Genomic DNA, 23,160 nt, shown 5'->3' on the forward strand with positions numbered 1-23,160 from the left:
TTATTCCCAAAAGAATGCGGGCAGTGATTACATAGATAAAAGTTGCTATAAAGTTGAGACATTACATATGTACAAATACAAATATAAAACAAAGTGGATGAGAGAACAGAAAGTAACACTCACATGTGTGTAGTTGGTATTAGACAGACCATGTGGCTGGGGGGAGGGGCGCTTAACCAAACGTCCCCACTCATCGGCACGTCTCTCTGGCAGGAGGACTCCAGCTGAACTGACTGGAATTAGGTAGGGAATACCTATAGCCTAGGGTCTGTGACCTCACGAAATGGGCAGTCTGGAGAGGTCCAACCTCCTTCTCTCCAAGTTATGATTTGGCTGCAAAACTTAGAATAACTATATCTAAACGAGAAAAGCCCATACCAACACACATAGGGCATCATTGTTTGTGATTTACCGAATAGAATCCGAAGACACCAAGCATGCCATACTTAGGGCACTCTGTTTGGGAGCAAGCCATATCTCAGTTTCTGGAGGGATTAGGATTATGAAAATTAGAGATTGGTAAGCTGCTTTTGTTGCCTACGCAGTGATATGGTTATTATATCTCTGAGTTGTATGGTTTTTGCAATATGACTTGTTTTAATACTTCCCATATACTGGCATCCAGCCTCGGCCAGAACAAAGAGATCTTTTCCCCCTAGCTGTGCTTCGAGAGGAAATGCCCGGTATGAGGTTTCAGATGCCGGCAGAAAGCACACACAGACAGCTGCTAAGGGGGGCAAAAGGAGGGGGCTGTAAGGGAGGGGGGAAGTGCTGCCAGCTGACAGTGGACAATGTCCTCAGTAGTGTGAAATGGGAGATTTCTAGAAGGTTCTAGAAACATCATACTTTATAGACATTTTACATTACAATTATACTGCTCCTATATACAAGAATACAACTACTATAATACTGCTCCTATGTACAAGAATCTAACTACTATAATACTGCCCTCTATGTACAAGAACATGACTACTATAATACTGCTCCTATGTACAAGAATACAACTACTATAATACTGCTCCTATGTACAAGAATACATCTACTATAATACTGCCCCTATGTACAAGAATATAACTACTATAATACTGCTCCTATGTACAAGAATATAACTACTATAATACTGCCCCCTATGTACAAGAATATAACTACTATAATACTGCCCCCTATGTACAAGAATATAACTACTATAATACTGCCCTTAGGTACAAGAATATAACTGCTATAATACTGCTCCTACAGTCATGGCCAAAAGTATTGACACCCCTGCAATTCTGTTAGATAATACTCAGTTTCTTCCTGAAAATGATTGCAAACACAAATTCTTTGGTATTATTATCTTCAGTTACTTTGTCTTAAATGAAAAAACACAAAAAGAATTGTCCTAAAGCCAAATTGGATATAATTCCACACCAAACATAACAAAGAGGGTGGACAAAAGTATTGGCACTGTTCGAAAAATCATGTGATGCTTCTCTAATTTGTGTAATTAACAGCATCTATAACTTACCTGTGGCACCTAACAGGTGTTGGCAATAACTAAATCACACTTGCAGCCAGTTGACATGGATTAAAGTTGACTCAACCTCTGTCCTGTGTCCTTGTGTGTACCACATTGAGCATGGAGAAAAGAAAGAAGACCAAAGAACTGTCTGAGGACTTGAGAAACCAAATTGTGAGGAAGCATGAGCAATCTCAAGGCTACAAGTCCATCTCCAAAGACCTGAATGTTCCTGTGTCTACCGTGCGCAGTGTCATCAAGAAGTGTAAAGCCCATGGCACTGTGGCTAACCTCCCTAGATGTGGACGGAAAAGAAAAATTGACAAGAGATTTCAATGCAAGATTGTGCGGATGTTGGATAAAGAACCTCCACTAACATCCAAACAAGTTCAAGCTGCCCTGCAGTCCGAGGGTACAACAGTGTCAACCCGTACTATCCGTCGGCATCTGAATGAAAAGGGACTGTATGGTAGGAGACCCAGGAAGACTCCACTTCTTACCCCGAGACATAAAAAAGCCAGGCTGGAGTTTGCCAAAACTTACCTGAAAAAGCCTAAAACATTTTGGAAGAATGTTCTCTGGTCAGATGAGACAAAAGTAGAGCTTTTAGGGCAAAAGCATCAACATAGAGTTTACAGGAGAAAAAAGAGGCATTCAAAGAAAAGTACACGGTCCCTACAGTCAAACATGGCGGAGGTTCCCTGATGTTTTGGGGTTGCTTTGCTGCCTCTGGCACTGGACTGCTTGTCCGTGTGCTTGGCATTATGAAGTCAGAAGACTACCAACAAATTTTCCAGCATAATATAGGGCCCAGTGTGAGAAAGCTGGGTCTACCTCAGAGGTCATGGGTCTTCCAGCAGGACAATAACCCAAAACACACTTCAAAAAGCACTAGAAAATGGTTTGAGAGAAAGCACTGGAGACTTCTAAGGTGGCCAGCAATGAGTCCAGACCTGAATCCCATAGAACACCTGTGGAGAGATCTAAAAATGGCAGTTTGGAGAAGGCACCCTTCTAATATCAGGGACCTGGAGCAGTTTGCCAAAGAAGAATGGTCTAAAATTCCAGCAGAGCATTGTAAGAAACTCATTGATGGTTACCGGAAGCAGTTGGTCGCAGTTATTTTGGCTAAAGGTTGTGCAACCAAGTATTAGGCTGAGGGTGCCAATACTTTTGTCCGGCCCATTTTTGAAGTTTTGTGTGAAATGATCAATGTTTTGCTTTTTGCTTCATTCTCTTTTGTGTTTTTTCATTTAAGACAAATTAAATGAAGATAATAATACCAAAGAATTTGTGTTTGCAATCATTTTCAGGAAGAAACTGAATATTATCTGACAGAATTGCAGGGGTGTCAATACTTTTGGCCATGACTGTATGTAAAAGAATATAAGTACTATAATACTGCCACCTATGTACAAGAATATAACTAACATAATACTGCCTCCTATGTACAGGAATATAACTACTATAATACTGCTCCCTATGTACAAGAATATAACTACTATAATACTGCCACCTATGTACAAGAATATAATTACTATAATACTGCTCCTATGTACAAGAATATAACTACTATAATACTGCCTCCTATGTACAGGAATATAACTACTATAATACTGTCCCCTATGTACAAGAATATAACTACTATAATACTGCCCCCTATGTAGAAGAATATAACTACTATAATACTGCTCCTATGTACAAGAATATAACTACTATAATACTGTCCCCTATGTACAAGAATATAACTACTATAATATGTACAAGAATATAACTTCTATAATACTGCTTCTATGTACAAGAATATAAATACTATAATACTGCCCCTATGTACAAGAATATAACTACTATAATACTGCCCCTATTTACAAGAATATAACTACTATAATACTGCCCCTATATACAGGAATATAAGTACTATAATACTGCTCCCTATGTACAAGAATATAACTACTATAATACTGCCCCTATGTACAAGAATATAAGTACTATAATACTGCCCCCTATGTACAAGAATATAACTACTATAATACTGCTCCTATGTACAAAAATATAACTACTATAATACTGCTCCTATGTACAAGAATATAACTACTATAATACTGCTCCTATGTACAAGAATATAACTACTATAATACTGCCCCTATGTACAAAAATATAACTACTATAATACTGCTCCTATGTACAAGAATATAACTGCTATAATACTGCCCCTATGTACAAGAATATAATTACTATAATACTGCTCCTATGTACAAGAATATAACTACTAAAATACTGCCCCTATGTACAAAAATATAACTACTATAATACTGCTCCTATGTAAAAGAATATAACTACTATAATACTGCCCCTATGTACAAGAATATAACTACTATAATACTGCCCCTATGTACGAGAATATAAGTACTATAATACTGCCACCTATGTACAAGAATATAACTGCTATAATACTGCTCCTATGTACAAGAATATAACAACTATAATACTGCCTCCAATGTACAGGAATATAACTACTATAATACTGCTCCCTATGTACAAGAATATAACTACTATAATACTGCTCCTATGTACAAGAATATAACTACTATAATACTGTCCCCTGTGTACAAGAATATAACTACTATAATACTGCTCCTATATACAAGAATATAACTACTATAATACTACCCCCTATATACCAGAATATAACTACTATAATACTGCTCCTATGTACAAGAATATAACTACTATAATACTGCTCCCTATGTACAAGAATATAACTACTATAATACTGCTCCTATGTACAAGAATATAACTACTATAATACTGTCCCCTGTGTACAAGAATATAACTACTATAATACTGCTCCTATATACAAGAATATAACTACTATAATACTACCCCCTATATACCAGAATATAACTACTATAATACTGCTCCTATGTACAAGAATATAACTACTATAATACTGCCCCCTATGTACAAGAATATAACTACTATAATACTGCCCCTATGTACAGGAATATAACTACTATAATACTGCCACTACAGTGGAAACATTAAACTGCCATAATGCTAATCATACTAATTATATGTCGATAATGAATTGATGTTGGCATTGCGGCATTCAGTGATGTACGTTATGTACCGTTAGGCATAACACTGGGAGATTTTGCAGTTACCCCGCTGTGAGGGGACTCGCATTTTGGACCTTCAGTGCCGCCTATGCTGGCCTGTCATGAGGCCGGGTGTTTTGTCGGAGTGTTTTACACTAACATCCTGTTTGCCTTTATCTAGAAAAAAAAAGGTTAAGACTTTGTGAGAGAAGAGCCTCTTCCTTTGCAGACTCAGCAGAGCGGAGATAAAACTGCGGCTGAGATTTCAGGTCCCCATCGGAGGAGGCCTGAGAGCGGCTCTTGGGTGAGTAGTACTGGAGGTCCGTGCTGTTAGTGCGCTCCTCTATGTCACAGGTGCACTATTTATACCCTGACTGTGATGTTTTCGGCTTTCATTACCATCCTACATGTGCTCTTCGTGTTGTCTGTCCACTTTTGCACCAGGTACTCGCCCTCGCCCACTGGGACCATGGTCTCCAACTCCCTTCTTTTCCAAAACTACACCTCTCGGTATGGCCCTGACGGACTGCGGTACCTGCTGCCGCAAAGTGAAGACTATTCCATGGTGCAATTGCAGCAATTTGAGAATTGCTACTCTTACTAATCACATTTTTTCTTTTAACCTAGGTAGGGGCTGGTGACTGGCACATCACCCGTTATAGGTAGCCCCCTCTGAATTTCCGAGGCCCGACCTTCGGTCTTAGACATGCATGACTTGGTTTCCACTACCAAGAGCTCTGCTTGCTTCCTCACCATTTGAGAGCCCATTGGGGGCCGTCACCCATCCACCCCCGGATTTTCCACCAGTTCAAGTCATCTGCTGCTAGTGGTCACTCAACCCACAGAGCGTCAGTCAGAGGTTCCCCGACTAGAAGTCATGGAGGCTATGGCCATGTACAACTTTAAGACCACCGAAAGGGACGAGCTGCCATTCAGCAAGGGAGACACTTTGAAGGTAAGAGAATCGTAGTCATTAGATATATCCAAGAGGTAAAGTCCACAATTAAATTGCAGGTCCAAGATTAAAGGGGCCGCTCCCTAAGACTCCGTCTGACTTTGTGATTTGTATTGGATGATTGATCAGATCCAATCTGTGGCTGTCTATCTGTTGGGAAACCACAGCTCCCAGCATACAAGGATATGAGTATTATAGTGTAAAAAAATTAGTTAGAAAAGGACCAGCTGTTATATCCCTTTAAAGGGAATATGTATTTCATGCTGATCTTGTAATATGCCTTGGATAAGACTTCCAGTAATCTGAGGCTCTCTGCGGTGTCAAAGGGATTTAGTGTCTCTCTCTATAGAGCACTCTTATTTTGTAGATTTACAATACATTAAGTGATGTCTTTTGTTAGATTTCCCCTTTAAAGGGGATATGCCTTCAGGACAAAGGTGGCGGGTTTTTGCTCTTGTCTTACTCTCCTTGATCCCCAGATTATTGCATTTTTTGTTTTTTTCAAATACAGTATACGGTTCCAGAGATATAAACCTTTTAGTTAAGTTGTAATTTTTAGGATCTTTACAAGGGGGGTGTGGCTCACAGGGTCCTTTGAGGGCGTGGCACTGTATAGTCACACCCCCTCGGCAGAGACCATGAAAGTTAATACTAAGTAAAAACAATCATATCTCTGAAACCGTATGGCGGATCTTAATAAAACAAAAAATGCAATAGTCTGGGGATCAGGGGGAATAAAATTAGAGCAAAAATGGGTCACTATTGATTCAGTGACAGATTTCCTTTAAACACTCACTACCAGGTCATTTGAAGGTCTATGTTACTGCAAAATGAGCCAAACACTTTTGAGATCCATCCTTTATTTTGACTTTTTGCCAATGGATGTCAGCCATTTCTCATTAATAATGTCAGATTGTTGGTGGATCTTATAAGGACCAACACTGAGACAGTGGTACTGGTAGAGGGTTCAGTGGGCAAATCTAGCAGCCTTCATCAGGATACGCCATAATATTGGCTTCAGCAGCATCATCAGTGGTGGCCGCTGTTCTCCACTGTGAAATGGACTGGGCACTACGGACTACACATTGTCTCGATCCTACCAAGATGTTACAGAATTATCATAACAGGTTTCTTTGCATCTTTGAAGGTGCGGCATCTACGGTAGCTGGTTACGAGGAGGAGTCCACTGCAAGACGTGGGCCAAAAATATGAAATGTCCGCACAAACAGGATGTTTCTTTTCCTCCCTGGGTCACTACACAGAAGCGCTATTCTTAGATGCTTTCTATGGTGTTTACCTGCCTTGTTTAGTCTGGTGATTGGATCTGAAATGTATAGAGGCACAACATGGGAGCTAGAGACACCCGGGACCCACAACTTCAAGGGATTGTCTAGAATGGGCACTAGTGTGCTAAATAATGGCCTAGATAGATAGATACAGTCATATGTAAAAGTTTGGGCACCCCTATTAATGTTAACCTTTTTTCTTTATAACAATTTTGGTTTTTGCAACAGGTATTTCAGTTTCATATATCTAATAACTGATGGACTCAGTTATATTTCTGGATTCAAATGAGGTTTATTGTACTAACAGAAAATGTGCAATCTGCATTTAAACAAAATTTGACCGGTGCAAAAGTATGGGCACCATTATCATTTTTTTGATTTGAACACTCCTAACTACTTTTTACTGACTTCCTGAAGCACTAAATTGGTTTTGTAACCTCATTGAGCTTTGAACTTCATAGCCAGGTGTATCAAATCATGAGAAAAGGTATTTAAAGTGGCCACTTGCAAGTAGTTCTCCTATTTGATTCTCCTATGAAGAGTGACTTCATGGGCTCCTCAAAACAACTCTCAAATGATCTGAAAACAAAGATTATTCAACATAGCTTTTCAGGGGAAGGATACAAAAAGTTGTCTCAGAGATTTAACCTGTCAGTTTCCACTGTGAGGAACATAGTAAGGAAATGGAAGAACACAGGTACAGTTCTTGTTAAGCCCAGAAGTGGCAGGCCAAGAAAAATATCAGAAAGGCAGAGAAGAAGAATGGTGAGAACAGTCAAGGACAATCCACAGACCACCTCCAAAGACCTGCAGCCTCATCTTGCTGCAGATGGTGTCACTGTGCATCGGTCAACAATACAGCGCACTTTGCACAAGGAGAAGCTGTATGGGAGAGTGATGCGAAAGAAGCCGTTTCTGCAAGCACGCCACAAACAGAGTCACCTGAGGTCTGCAAAAGCACATTTGGACAAGCCAGTTACATTTTGGAAGAAGGTCCTGTGAACTGATGAAACAAAGATTGAGTTGTTTGGTCATACAAAAAGGCGTTATGCATGCGCTGTATTGTTGACCGATGCACAGTGACACCATCTGCAGCAAGATGATGCTGCAGGTCTTTGGAGGTGGTCTGTGGATTGTCCTTGACTGTTCTCACCATTCTTCTTCTCTGCCTTTCGGATATTTTTCTTGGTCTGCCACTTCTGGGCTTAACAAGAACTGTACCTGTGTTCTTCCATTTCATTACTATGTTCCTCACAGTGGAAACTGACAGGTTAAATCTCTGAGACAACTTTTTGTATCCTTCCCCTGAAAAGCTATGTTGAATAATCTTTGTTTTCAGATCATTTGAGAGTTGTTTTGAGGAGCCCATGATGCCACTCTTCATAGGAGAATCAAATAGGAGAACTACTTGCAAGTGGCCACTTTAAATACCTTTTCTCATGATTTGATACACCTGGCTATGAAGTTCAAAGCTCAATGAGGTTACAAAACCAATTTAGTGCTTCAGGAAGTCAGTAAAAAGTAGTTAGGAGTGTTCAAATCAAAAAAATGATAATGGTGCCCATACTTTTGCACCGGTCAAATTTTGTTTAAATGCAGATTGAACATTTTCTGTTAGTACAATAAACCTCATTTGAATCCAGAAATATAACTGAGTCCATCAGTTATTAGATATATGAAACTGAAATACCTGTTGCAAAAACCAAAATTGTTATAAAGAAAAAAGGTTAACATTAATAGGGGTGCCCAAACTTTTACATATGACTGTAGATAGATAGATAGATAATAGATACAGATAGATAGATAGAATGATAGATAAATAGATAAATAATAGGTAGATAATACACATATACAGTAGATAGATAAATAGACAATAGAAAGATAGATAATAGATAAAAAGTAGATAGATAATAAATAGATAATAGATACAGATAATAGATAGATAATAGACAGATAATAAATAAATAATAGATAGATAAATAGATAAGATACAGATAATAGATAATAGAATCATAGAATCATAGAATCATAGAATCGTAGAGTTGGAAGGGACCTCCTGGGCCATCTGGTCCAACCCCCTGCTCAAAGCAGGATTCCCTAAATCATCCCAGTCAGATGTCTGTCCAGCCTCTGTTTGAAGACTTCCATTGAAGGAGAACTCACCACTTCTCGTGGCAGCCTGTTCCACTCATTGATCACTCTAACTGTCAAAAAGTTTTTTCTAATATCTAATCTGTGTCTCCTCCCATTCAGTTTCATCCCATTGCTTCTAGTCTTTCCTTGTGCAAATGAGAATAAAGTTGATCCTTCTACAATGTGACAGCCCTTTAGATATTTGTAGACAGCTATTAAGTCTCCTCTCAGTCTTCTCTTTTGCAAACTAAACATTCCCAAATCCTGCAACCTTTCCTCATAAGACAGGGTTTGCAGACCGGTCACCATTCTGGTCGCTCTTTTCTGAACTTGCTCCAGTTTGTTGATGTCTTTTTTAAAATGTGGTGCCCAAAACTGGACACAATATTCCAGATGAGGTCTGACCAAAGAGGAGTAGAGGGAAATAATGACTTCACGTGATCTAGACTGTATGCTTCTGTTAATACATCCTAGAATTGCATTTGCCTTTTTTGCTGCTGCATCACACTGTTGACTCATATTCAGTCTGTGATCTATTAGTATACCCAAGTCTTTTTCACATGTGCTGTTGCTTAGCCCTATTTCTCCCATTCTGTATATGCTTTTTTCATTTTTATTGCCCAGATGTAGTACTTTGCATTTCTCCCTGTTAAAAACCATTCTGTTAGTTGCTGCCCACTTCTCCATAGATAGATGATAGATGATAGACTGATAGATAATAAATAGATGATAGATATATAAATAGATAATAGATACAGATAATAGATAGATAATAGATAGATAATAAATAGATGATAGATATATAAATAGATAATAGATACAGATAATAGATAGATAGATAGATAGATATTCACTCCAAATAAAGGCAGCACTCCATGGTAATTGTTTTCAAGTGGTAGTGAGTTTTATTCAGCCCACATATCAAGCTTGAGAAAGGCTCAGTTGCCTTGATATGTGGGCTGATTAAAACTCACTACCGCTTGAAAACAATTACCATGGAGCGCTGCCTTTATTTGGAGTGAATATTGAAATTGTGGCTGAAAACGGGACTTTCTGCCAGGGGCCGGGCACCCGAAGTTAAGTGCTGTGCTGTTTCCTTTTTTTCCAGATAGACCGATAGATAGAAAGATAGATAGATAGATAGATAAATAGATAGATAATAGATAGATAGATAATAGCCTTTTCACATGTAAAGCGCCATGGAATAAATGGCGCTATAAAAATGTATAATAAATAGATAAATAAATAAATAGATGATAAATAGATGATAGATAGATAATAGACAGACAGATAATAAATAGAAGGTTTATCCTCTGTAGCCTTAATATTTGTAACTCTTTCAGATTCTTAATATGGAGGATGACCAGAATTGGTACAAGGCAGAACTTCACGGCTTGGAAGGTTTTGTTCCAAAAAATTATATCAGAGTGAAGCCCCATCCGTAAGTAACGTTTTATCTCATCGTCTGCACCTGTCCACATCCAAACCGCCCCCGACCCGGCTCGTCCTTTTCTGCTGTATTTCCCCCGACCCGGCTCGTCCTTTTCTGCTGTATTTCCCTGAAGTCACAGATATCATGAATAGGAAACTAAAACCACAACGACCAGTGCAAAGCCTGAAATATGTGATACGCTATGTGTAGAGAGGCCGAGCGGAGCTGCTGTAAGGTGTATTCATCAGCTCTGGGAATCCCCGGAGGGAGGCAGGTTACTGATCTGCAAATGAGGGAGAAATGGAAGCTGGAATAAATCATCTGGATTATTCAATCTGGAGAAGGAGCAGAGATCCCGTGGCGGTTGGTGCCTTAAAGAGGACGGTTGTTTGGCACCCCCACTCAGCGACGACTGTCCCAATCTCTCCTTAGTAGTCCCTGTAATAAACAGGTGGGAAAACATATAGCTTTAGAGAAGAGATGAATTATAGATATGCAAATAATTATACTACAGCAATATGTTAGAGATAATCTTTTTTGTATGACCCGGAAAATCAATAAACCCCAATGTATACTTCAGAATATTATAAAGAATACATTCTCAGGTTCAATATGTCCCTGTAATCAGAGCGACCACAGGTATAATGTCCTTGTGGAGCAACCAGAAAATCTTCCGTGGGGAAAAAGCACATCATAGTGCACTGAATACACAGCCCAAAAATAAGAAGTGTAACCCAATGTACAAGATACAAACAGATAAGGTATACACAACTAAACTAAGGGGAATTATCCCATGTGGGAGATCTCGCCTCAATGCGTTTCCCTGTCCAGGCGATTCATCAGGAGGCCCTAAAGTAAGGAGACTTATCCCATGTAGGAGATCTCGCCTCGACGCGTTCCCCGTCCACGCGGTTCATCAGGAGGCCCTAAAGTAAGGGGACTTATCCCATGTAGGAGATCTCGCCTCAACGCGTTTCCCTGTCCATGAGATTCATCAGGAGGCCCTAAAGTAAGGAGACTTATCCCATGTAGGAGATCTCGCCTCGACGCGTTTCCCTGTCCATGCGATTCATCAGGAGGCCCTAAAGTAAGGGGACTTATCTCATGTAGGAGATCTCGCCTCGACGCGTTTACCCGTCCATGTGGTTCATCAGGAGGCCCTAAAGTAAGGGGACTTATCCCATGTAGGCGATCTCGCCTCAACGCGTTTCCCCGTCCATGCGGTTCATCAGGAGGCCCGATAGGAACCTGGATATGCCAGAGATAACAGGTTCTCTGATAGAGAAAGCAACATACCAGCTCTATATACAGTATATAAATATATACAGCATATGCTCATGTTATACCAGCCTCCTCCATGTCACGATATACAGGATTATTACGTTTCTCCTTACAGGTGGTATAGCGGCCGGATCTCCAGACAAGTGGCTGAAGGAATCCTGCTGAATCGGAGGTTTATAGGAGCTTTCCTGCTCAGAGACAGTGAGAGCTCCCCGGGGGAATTCTCCATCTCTGTCAAGTAAGTTGTCAATGATTTTCATTTAGTTTGGGGAAATCTTTACTATTCTGTATTTATGGTCGCGTTAGACGTTTCCAAGTCTACTCCTCGAGAGTAAAACTGATAGGAAAGTAATCACGAAAACAATGATAAAGAAAATATCCCCCCCAAGGAAACAACGGAGACGTTCTAGGGCAGGAGAATGAGTTTCTTGTCCTACATGTTGTACTAGGGGTTTGGTAGTTTCACCCATAATCAGCCATTTTTGGTCTTTAGCCGCTCATCGTCCCTTCTTATAAATAAACACGAGCTCTGATCCACCTTCTTCTCTAGTTTGTATGTAGAAGGATCTCTGATCACAGCGATCATCTGTGGTGCGATCCAGCTGGAAGTATTTCATTTCCTTGCAGCGCCACCACAGGCGAGATGAAGAATCACACTGATCTCACAGTGTCGGGTCCTCCAGGAGAGGTGATGCTCTTGAAACTTCTCTCTCCTGCGGCTAATAGATTAGTGTCCTGATTACAACCCCTTCCCAACATCCAGCATAGTCTGGAAATTCGGAATTATGGGCTCCTGCCACTAGTGGGCAGAATAGGAACACAGACAATCTCCAGGTGACATGAACAAACACAAATTTTCCAAACCTAGTGGGATTCTCTAAGAACGGTTCAAAAGGATGACCAGGGGTCATTAATAGCTTTTGGCAGTATTTTTTATATGCTTTGCGGTATTATATCACTCACATAAAGCCTTGAGGATGTTATCTGCCTGATAAGCCACTATTTCACTTTGCAATTTGTTCTTAAAGACAATGTATCATCAGACAATGACCTATTGTTTAAATCTACTGTATAAAGAGGTGTTATCAGTCATTGTACAGGAGAGGAGGAGGTGAGCTGTGATATCACTTATTATAAATGGTGAATCCTGTGTTATATACTGTATATAGCTATGTTATCTGTTATTGTACAGGAGGAGGTGAGCTGTGACATCACCTGTTGTGAATGGTGGATCCTGTTATCTACTGTATATAGAGGTGTTATCAGTCATTGTACAGGAGGAGGAGGAGGTGAGCTGTGACATATATTGTGAAAAGTGGATCCTTTGTTAACTACTGTATATAGAGGTGTTATCAGTCATTGTACAGGAGGAGGAGGCGAGCTGTGACATTATATATTGTGAATGGTGGATCCTTTGTTAACTACTGTATATAGAGGTGTTATCAGTCAATGTACAGGAGGAGGAGGTGAGCTGTGATACCACCTATTGTGAATGTTGGATCCTGTGTTATCTACTGTATATAGAGGTGTTATCAGTCATTGTAATCTTGTCTGTGATGATATTGAGACTGATGAAATGTCTCCTGCACAGAACAGGAAGTATGAGTATATTATTGGGCCTAGTGGCCCGTGTGGAAATTACAAGATTCTTTTCATATAGTCATAAGGAAATTATCAAAAATTAAAAATGTAAGTTGAACATAAAAACCTCCTTAAATAGCAGCTCGTTTCTGATGATACATTCCAGATAAATGGCTAGCCCCCTGTATGTTACGCCTCGGTGGTGGTCCTCTGGATCACTTTTAGTAGTTTCTGCATTTGTAGTCAGGAGAAAAATAAAATGTTTTGTGTCCCAGTACTGAACGGAGAGAAGCCCGCAGAGCACTGGTATCTGCTGACATGTTGGCTTTGGCTCTGTGAACCGGTCACCATCACCAGCCGGGCTGCAGCCATAGAAGGAGAATTCAGAGGAGACGTCTCATTGCCCAGGAACGCCCGTCTACCACACAATGTAGTGGTGGAGACCACCTTGTACCCATGTGAGGCTCCTGTTCTGCCAGCAGGGGGCAGTAACGCCTGAGGTTGGGGTGACTCTTCTTCACTCCTCTTTTTAGGGAAACATATGGGGATTGTTCCCACCAGCGCCCCAGTATGATCCGGTGCGTGCCAGGATTAGGTCTGGATCTCATACCGATGTCACTCCACAATGTGATTCATTATAATGAGGATTTTAGCTGTCATTTTCCAGTGAGTCAGTGTCTAAATAGGCAACATAGTCATGTCGCATGGAGTAAATGGAGCGGATCAACGTGGCTGCCATGAAATTGGGCATTAATAGCAGTCACGTTAACAAGCGATGCCTATATGTAATTAGCAAATGACTGCTCTGCTTCAGCCCAAGCAGAACTACGAGCTGCCCTATGGACGGGGAGCGACCTGCCCTCACAACCAGTTACCCAGTATAACAGTGCCAGCCACCGTGCCCTATAACAATGCCAGCCATTGTGCCTGATAACAGTGCCAGCCATAGTGCCTCATAACAGTGCCAGCCATTGTGCCTGATAACAGTGCCAGCCACCGTGCCTGATAACAGTGCCAGCCACCATGCCTGATAACAGTGCCAGCCATAGTGCCTCATAACAGTGCCAGCCACTGTGCCTGATAACAGTGCCAGCCACCGTGCCTGATAACAGTGCCAGCCATAGTGCCTGATAACAGTGCCAGCCATAGTGCCTCATAACAGTGCCAGCCTCAGTGCCTCATAACAGTGCCAGCCACTGTGCCGGATAACAGTGCCAGCCACCGTGCCTGATAACAGTGCCAGCCACAGTGCCTCATAACAGTGCCAGCCTCAGTGCCTCATAACAGTGCCAGCCACTGTGCCGGATAACAGTGCCAGCCACCGTGCCTGATAACAGTGCCAGCCATAGTGCCTCATAACAGTGTCAGCCACTGTGCCTGATAACAGTGCCAGCCATAGTGCCTCATAACAGTGCCAGCCTCAGTGCCTCATAACAGTGCCAGCCACTGTGCCGGATAACAGTGCCAGCCACCGTGCCTGATAACAGTGCCAGCCATAGTGCCTCATAACAGTGCCAGCCTCAGTGCCTCATAACAGTGCCAGCCTCAGTGCCTCATAACAGTGCCAGCCACTGTGCCGGATAACAGTGCCAGCCACCGTGCCTGATAACAGTGCCAGCCATAGTGCCTCATAACAGTGCCAGCCACAGTGCCTCATAACAGTGCCAGCCTCAGTGCCTCATAACAGTGCCAGCCACTGTGCCGGATAACAGTGCCAGCCACCGTGCCTGATAACAGTGCCAGCCATAGTGCCTCATAACAGTGCCAGCCACCGTGCCTGATAACAGTGCCAGCCATAGTGCCTCATAACAGTGCCAGCCACCGTGCCTGATAACAGTGCCAGCCACCATGCCCCATAACAATGCCAGCCACTGTGCCTGTTATTAGTGCCAGCCACCGTGTCCAATAACAGTGCCAGCCACCGTGCCTGATAACAGTGCCAGCCACCGTGCCCCATAACAATGCCAGCCACCGTGCCCCATAACAATGCCAGCCACTGTGCCTGTTATTAGTGCCAGTCACCGTGTCCAATAACAGTGCCAGCCACCGTGCCTGATAACAGTGCCAGCCATAGTGCCTCATAACAGTGCCAGCCATAGTGCCTCATAACAGTGCCAGCCACCGTGCCCCATAACAATGCCAGCCACTGTGCCTGTTATTAGTGCCAGCCACCGTGTCCAATAACAGTGCCAGCCACCGTGCCTGTTAACAGTGCCAGCCACCGTGCCTGATAACAGTGCCAGCCATAGTGCCTCATAACAGTGCCAGCCACTGTGCCTCATAACAGTGCCAGCCACCGTGCCTCATAACAGTGCCAGCCACCGTGCCCCATAACAATGCCAGCCACCGTGCCCCATAACAATGCCAGCCACTGTGCCTGTTATTAGTGCCAGCCACCGTGTCCAATAACAGTGCCAGCCACCGTGCCTGATAACAGTGCCAGCCATAGTGCCTCATAACAGTGCCAGCCACCGTGCCCCATTACAATGCCAGCCACCGTGTCCCATAACAGTGCCAGCCACCGTGCCTCATAACAGTGCCAGCCACCGTGCCTCATAACAGTGCCAGCCACTGTGCCTCGTAACAGTGCCAGCCACCGTGCCTCATAACAGTGCCAGCCACCGTGCCCCATAATAATGCCAGCCACCGTGTCCCATAACAATGCCAGCCACTGTGCCTGTTATTAGTGCCAGCCACCGTGTCCAATAACAGTGCCAGCCACCGTGCCTGATAACAGTGCCAGCCATAGTGCCTCATAACAGTGCCAGCCTCAGTGCCCCATAACAGTGCCAGCCACCGTGCCCCATAACAATGCCAGCCACCGTGCCCCATAATGCCAGCCACTGTGCCTGTTATTAGTGCCAGCCACCGTGTCCAATAACAGTGCCAGCCACCGTGCCTGATAACAATGCCAGCCACCGTGCCTCATAACAGTGCCAGCCTCAGTGCCGGATAACAATGCCAGCCACTGAGCCTGATAATAGTGCCAGCCACCGTGCCTGATAACAGTGCCAGCCTCAGTGCCCCATAACAGTGCCAGCCACCGTGCCCCATAACAATGCCAGCCACTGTGCCTCGTAATAGTGCCAGCCTCAGTGCCCCATAACAGTGCCAGCTAACATGCCTAATAATAGTGACAGCCTCAGTGCCCCATAACAGTGCCAGCCAAAGTGCCTCATAACAGTGCCAGCCACCGTGCTCGATAACAATGCCACCCACCGTGCCCCTTAACAATGCCAGCCACTGTGCCTGATAATAGTGCCAGCCACAGTGCCCAATAACAGTGCCAGCCACCGTGCCTGATAATAGTGCCAGCCACCGTGCCTGATAACACTGCCAGCCACCGTGCCTGATAATAGTGCCAGCCACCGTGCCCAATAACAGTGCCAGCCACCGTGCCTGATAACAGTGCCAGCCACCGTGCCTGTTAACAGTGCCAGCCACCGTGCCTGATAATAGTGCCAGTCACCGTGCCTGATAGCAGTGCCAGCCACCGTGCCTGATAGCAGTGCCAGCCACCGTGCTCGATAACAATGCCATCCACCGTGCCCCATAACAATGCCTGCCACTGTGCCCGATAATAGTGCCTGCCACCGTGCCCAATAATAGTGCCAGCCACCGTGCCTGATAATAGTGCCAGCCACCGTGCCTGATAACAGTGCCAGCCACCGTGTCCCATAACAGTGCTAGCCACCGTACCCGATAACAGTGCCAGCCACCGTGCCCCATAACAGTGCCAGCCACAGTGCCTCATAGCAGTGCCAGCCTCAGTGCCCCATAACAGTGCCAGCCACCATGCCTAATAATAGTGACAGCCTCAGTGCCCCATAACAGTGCCAGCCAAAGTGCCTCATAACAGTGCCAGCCACCGTGCTCGATAACAATGCCAGCCACAATGCCCCATAACAGTGCCAGCCACAGTGCCCCATAACAGTGCCAGCCACCGTGCTCAATAACAGTGCCATCCACAGTGCCCGATAACAGTGCCAGCCACAGTGCCCCATAACAGTGCCATCCACAGTGTCCGATAACAGTGCCAGCCACCGTGCCCCATAACAGTGCCAGCCACCGTGCTCAATAACAGTGCCATCCACAGTGCCCGATAACAGTGCCAGCCACTGTGCCCCATAACAGTGCCATCCACAGTGCCCGATAACAGTGCCAGCCACCGTGCCCCATAACAGTGCCAGCCACCGTGCCCCATAACAGTGCCAGCCACAGTGTCCGATAACAGTGCCAGGCACCGTGCCCCATAAAAGTGCCAGCCACCGTGCTCAATAACAGTGCCATCCACAGTGCCCGATAACAGTGCCAGCCACCGTGCCCGATAACAGTGCCAGCCACCGTGCCCCATAACAGTGCCAGCCACCGTGCCCCATAACAGTGCCAGCTACAGTGTCCGATAACAGTGCCAGCCACAGTGCCCCATAACAGTGCCAGCCACCGTGCTCAATAACAGTGCCATCCACAGTGCCCGATAACAGTGCCAGCCACCGTGCCTGATAACAGTGCCAGCCACCGTGCCCGATAACAGTGCTAGCCAACGTGCCCATAACAGTGCCAGCCACCGTGCCCCATAACAGTGCCAGCCACAGTGTCCGATAACAGTGCCAGGCACCGTGCCCCATAAAAGTGCCAGCCACAGTGCCCGATAACAGTGCCAGCCACAGTGCCCCATAACAGTGCCAGCCACAGTGCCCCATAACAATGCCAGCCACAGTGCCCGATAACAGTGCCAGCCACAGTGCCCGATAACAGTGCCAGCTACCGTGCTCAATAACAGTGCCAGCCACAGTGTCCGATAACAGTGCCAGCCACCGTGCTCAATAACAGTGCCAGCCACCGTGCTCAATAACAGTGCCAGCCACAGTGTCCGATAACAGTGCCAGGCACCGTGCCCCATAAAAGTGCCAGCCACAGTGCCCTATAACAGTGCCAGCCACAGTGCCCGATAACAGTGCCAGCCACCGTGCCCCATAACAGTGCCAGCTACCGTGCCCGATAACAGTGCCAGCCACCGTGCCCGATAACAATGCTAGCCACCGTGCTCGATAACAGTGCCAGCCACAGTGCCCGATAACAGTGCCAGCCACAGTGCCCCATAACAGTGCCAGCCACAGTGCCCGATAACAGTGCCAGCCACAGTGCCCCATAACAGTGCCAGCCACAGTGCCCGATAACAGTGCCAGCCACCGTGCCCGATAACAGTGCTAGCCACCGTGCTCAATAACAGTGCCAGCCACAGTGCCCGATAACAGTACCAGCCACAGTGCCCCATAACAGTGCCAGCCACAGTGCCCGATAACAGTGCCAGCCACAGTGCCCGATAACAGTGCCAGCCACAGTGCCCGATAACAGTGCCAGCCACCGTGCCCGATAACAGTGCCAGCTACCGTGCCCGATAACAACAGTGCCAGCCACAGTGCCCGATAACAGTGCCAGCCACAGTGCCCCATAACAGTGCCAGCCACAGTGCCCAATAACAGTGCCAGCCACAGTGCCCGATAACAGTGCCAGCTACCGTGCCCGATAACAGTGCCAGCTACCGTGCCCGATAACAGTGCCCGATAACAGTGCCAGCCACCGTGCTCAATAATAGTGGCAGTCACAGTGCCCCATAACGGTGTCAACCACAGTGCCGATAATAGTGCCAGCCATAATGCCCATATGAATCTCATCTTAACAATCCAAAAAATCACAGAATACTGAATGGCGCCCCCCGCAGTAGCTGTAATGGCAGCAAATTCATCTATTACTCACCTTTTTAAAAAAAGACAACATGTCTAACGCCGGTTACACACTACCATTTGTGTCCGCAGCGTAGGTCTGCGTACTTAAGATCCACATGCGTCCTACGTACCTATATGTAACATTGTGTACGCAGGGACATGTGTTGTATGCGGATGTGTTCCCGTGTGTCGTTTTGAAGTGTCCTACAAACGCAACATGTTACGTTCGGTGGGCACTTCAAAACGACGCATGGGAACGCATCCGCACACAAAACATGTCCCTGCATACACAATGTTACATATAGGTACGCAGGACGCATGCGGATCTTAAGGAAAGAAGTACGCAGCCCTACGTTTCGGACACAAACGCTAGTGTGTAACCGGCCTAAGATACTAAGATGTGTATTTGCTCACAGCTACCACGATCATCTGAGCCAAGCGTGCATGTGTTTTTAATGGGGAGAGCAAAGTAAGCTGAGGTGCCCCCATATACAATAAATGGTCGGCCACAGTTAAGTGACCGTACATGGCGGCTGCTGTAGTTATGTATACGAGGTCCACCGAACATGGCGGCTGCTGTAGTTATGTATACGAGGTCCACCGAACATGGCGGCTGCTGTAGTTATGTATACGAGGTCCACCGAACATGGCAGCTGCTGTAGCTAAATATACGAGGTACACCGTACATGGCGGCTTCTGTAGGTATAAATACGAGGTCCGCCGTACATGGCAGCTGCCGTAGGTGTATATACGATGTCCACCGTACATGGCGGCTGCTGTAGGTATATATACGAGGTCCAGAGTACATGGCGGCTGCTGTAGGTATATATACGAGGTCCACCATACATGGCGGCTGCTGTAGGTGTATATACGAGGTCCACCGTACATGGCGGCTGCTGTAGTTAAATATACGAGGTCCACCATACATGGCGGCTGCTGTAGGTATATATACGAGGTCCACCGTACATGGCGGCTGCTGTAGGTGTATATACGAGGTCCACCATACATGGCGGCTGCTGTAGGTATATATACGAGGTCCACCGTACATGGCGGCTGCTGTAGGTATATATACGAGGTCCACCATACATGGCGGCTGCTGTAGTTATATATACGAGGTCCACCGTACATGGCGGCTGCTGTAGTTATATATACGAGGTCCACCGTACATGGCGGCTGCTGTAGTTATGTATACGAGGTCCACCGTACATGGCGGCTGCTGTAGTTATGTATACGAGGTCCACTGTACATGACGGCTGCTGTAGTTATATATACGAGGTCCACCGTACATGGCGGCTGCTGTAGTTATGTATACGAGGTCCACCGTACATGGCGGCTGCTGTAGTTATGTATACGAGGTCCACCGTACATGGCGGCTGCTGTAGTTATGTATACGAGGTCCACCGTACATGGCGGCTGCTGTAGTTATGTATACGAGGTCCACCGTACATGACGGCTGCTGTAGTTATGTATACGAGGTCCACCGTACATGACGGCTGCTGTAGTTATATATACGAGGTCCACCGTACAAGACGGCTGCTGTAGTTATATATACGAGGTCCACCGTACATGGCGGCTGCTGTAGTTATATATACGAGGTCCACCGTACATGGCGGCTGCTGTAGTTATGTATACGAGGTCCACCGTACATGGCGGCTGCTGTAGTTATGTATACGAGGTCCACCGTACATGGCGGCTACTGTAGGTATATATACGAGGTCCACCGTACATGGCAGCTGCTGTAGTTATGTATACGAGGTCCACCGTACATGGCGGCTGCTGTAGTTATGTATACGAGGTCCACCATACATGGCGGCTACTGTAGGTATATATACGAGGTCCACCATACATGGCGGCTGCTGTTGGTATATATACAAGGTCCGCCGTACATGGCAGCTGCCGTAGGTATATATACGAGGTCCACCGTACATGGCGGCTTCTGTAGGTATATATACGAGGTCCACAGTAAATGGCGGCTGCTGTAGGTATATATACGAGGTCCACCGTACATGGCAGCTGCCGTAGGTATATATACGAGGTCCACCGTACATGGCGGCTGCTGTAGGTATATCTACGAGGTCCACCATACATGGCGGCTGCTGTGGGTATATATACGAGGTCCGCCGCACATGTCAGCTGCCGTAGGTATATACTTTATACGAGGTCCACAGTACATGGCGGCTGCTGTAGGTATATACAGTATACGAGGTCCACCATACATGGCGGCTGCTGTAGGTATATATACGAGGTCCACCATACATGGCGGCTGCTCTAGGTATATATACGAGGTCCGCCGTACATGGCAGCTGCCGTAGGCATATATACGAGGTCCACAGTACATGGCGGCTGCTGTAGGTATATATACGAGGTCCACCATAAATGGCGGCTGCTGTAGGTATATATACGAGGTCCACCGTACATGGCGGCTGCTGTAGGTATACACACGAGGTCCAGAGTACATGGCGGCTGCTGTAGGTATATCTACGACGTCCACCATACATGGCGGCTGCTGTAGGTATATATACGAGGTCCAGAGTACATGGCGGCTGCTGTAGGTATATCTACGAGGTCCACCATACATGGCGGCTGCTGTAGGTATATATACGAGGTCCGCCGTACATGGCATCTGCCGTAGGTATATACTTTATACGAGGTCCACAGTACATGGCGGCTGCTGTAGGTATATATACGAGGTCCACAGTAAATGGCGGCTGCTGTAGGTATATACACGAGGTCCACCATACATGGCGGCTGCTCTAGGTATATATACGAGGTCAACCGTACATGGCAGCTGCCGTAGGTATATATACGAGGTCCACAGTACATGGCGGCTGCTGTAGGTATTTATACAAGGTCCACCATACATGGCGGCTGCTGTAGGTATATATACGAGGTCCGCCATACATGGCAGCTGCCGTAGTTATATATACGAGGTCCACCGTACATGGCGGCTGCTGTAGGTATACACACGAGGTCCAGAGTACATGGCGGCTGCTGTAGGTATATCTACAAGGTCCACCATACATGGTGGCTGCTGTAGGTATATACAAGGTCTGCAGTACATGGCAGCTGCCGTAGGTATATATACGAGGTCCGCCGTACATGGCAGCTGCTGTAGATATAATAATAATAATAATCTTTATTTTTATATAGCGCTAACATATTCCGCAGCGCTTTACATTTTCGCACACATCATCATCACTGTCCCCGATGGGGCTCACAATCTAAATTCCCTATTAGTATGTCTTTAGAATGTGGGAGGAAACCGGAGTGTCCGGAGGAAACCCACGCAAACACGGGGAGAACATACAAACTCCTTGCAGATGTTGTCCTTGGTGGGATTCGAACCCAGGACCCCAGCTCTGCAAGGCTGCATTGCTAACCACTGAGCCACCGTGCCGCCCATATATACTTTATACAAGGTTCACAGTACATGGCGGCTGCTGTAGGTATATATACGAGGTCCACCATACATGGCGGCTGCTGTAGGTATATATACAAGGTCCGTCGTACATGGCAGCTGCCGTAGGTATATATACGAGGTCCACCGTACATGGCGGCTGCCGTAGGTATATATACGAGGTCCACCATACATGGCGGCTGCCGTAGGTATATATAAGAGGTCCACCGTACATGGCGGCTGCTGTAGTTATGTATACGAGGTCCACCGTACATGGCGGCTGCTGTAGTTATGTATACGAGGTCCACCGTACATGGCGGCTACTGTAGTTATGTATACGAGGTCCACCGTACATGGCGGCTGCTGTATTTATGTACACGAGGTCCACCGTAGATAGCGGCTGCTGTAGTTATGTATACGAGGTCCACAGTACATGGCGGCTGCTGTAGGTATATATAAGAGGTCCACCATACATGGCGGATGCTGTAGGTATGTATATGAGGTCCACCGTACATGGCGGCTGCTGTAGTTATGTATACGAGATCCACCGTACATGGCGGCTGCTGTAGTTATGTATACGAGGTCCACCGTACATGGCGGCTGCTGTAGTTATGTATAAGAGGTCCACCGTACATAGCGGCTGCTGTAGTTATGTATACGAGGTCCACCATACATGGCGGCTGCTGTAGGTATATATACGAGGTCCACCGTACATGGCGGCTGCTGTAGGTAAATATAAGAGGTCCACCGTACATGGCGGCTGCTGTAGT

The 23,160-nt window shown here is 45.5% G+C and overlaps 1 pseudogene; it reads left to right on the forward strand.

Annotated features, from left to right (window-relative positions):
- The first annotated feature begins 2,878 nt into the window (after positions 1–2,878).
- LOC141069128 (GRB2-related adapter protein-like) overlaps positions 2,879–23,160 on the forward strand; it is a 36,882-nt pseudogene continuing 16,600 nt past the window's right edge.

This window comes from Dendrobates tinctorius, unplaced genomic scaffold, assembly GCF_039654945.1.
Source record: "Dendrobates tinctorius isolate UK_male_01 unplaced genomic scaffold, ASM3965494v1 ptg000257l, whole genome shotgun sequence".
Classification (NCBI taxonomy): domain Eukaryota; kingdom Metazoa; phylum Chordata; class Amphibia; order Anura; family Dendrobatidae; genus Dendrobates; species Dendrobates tinctorius.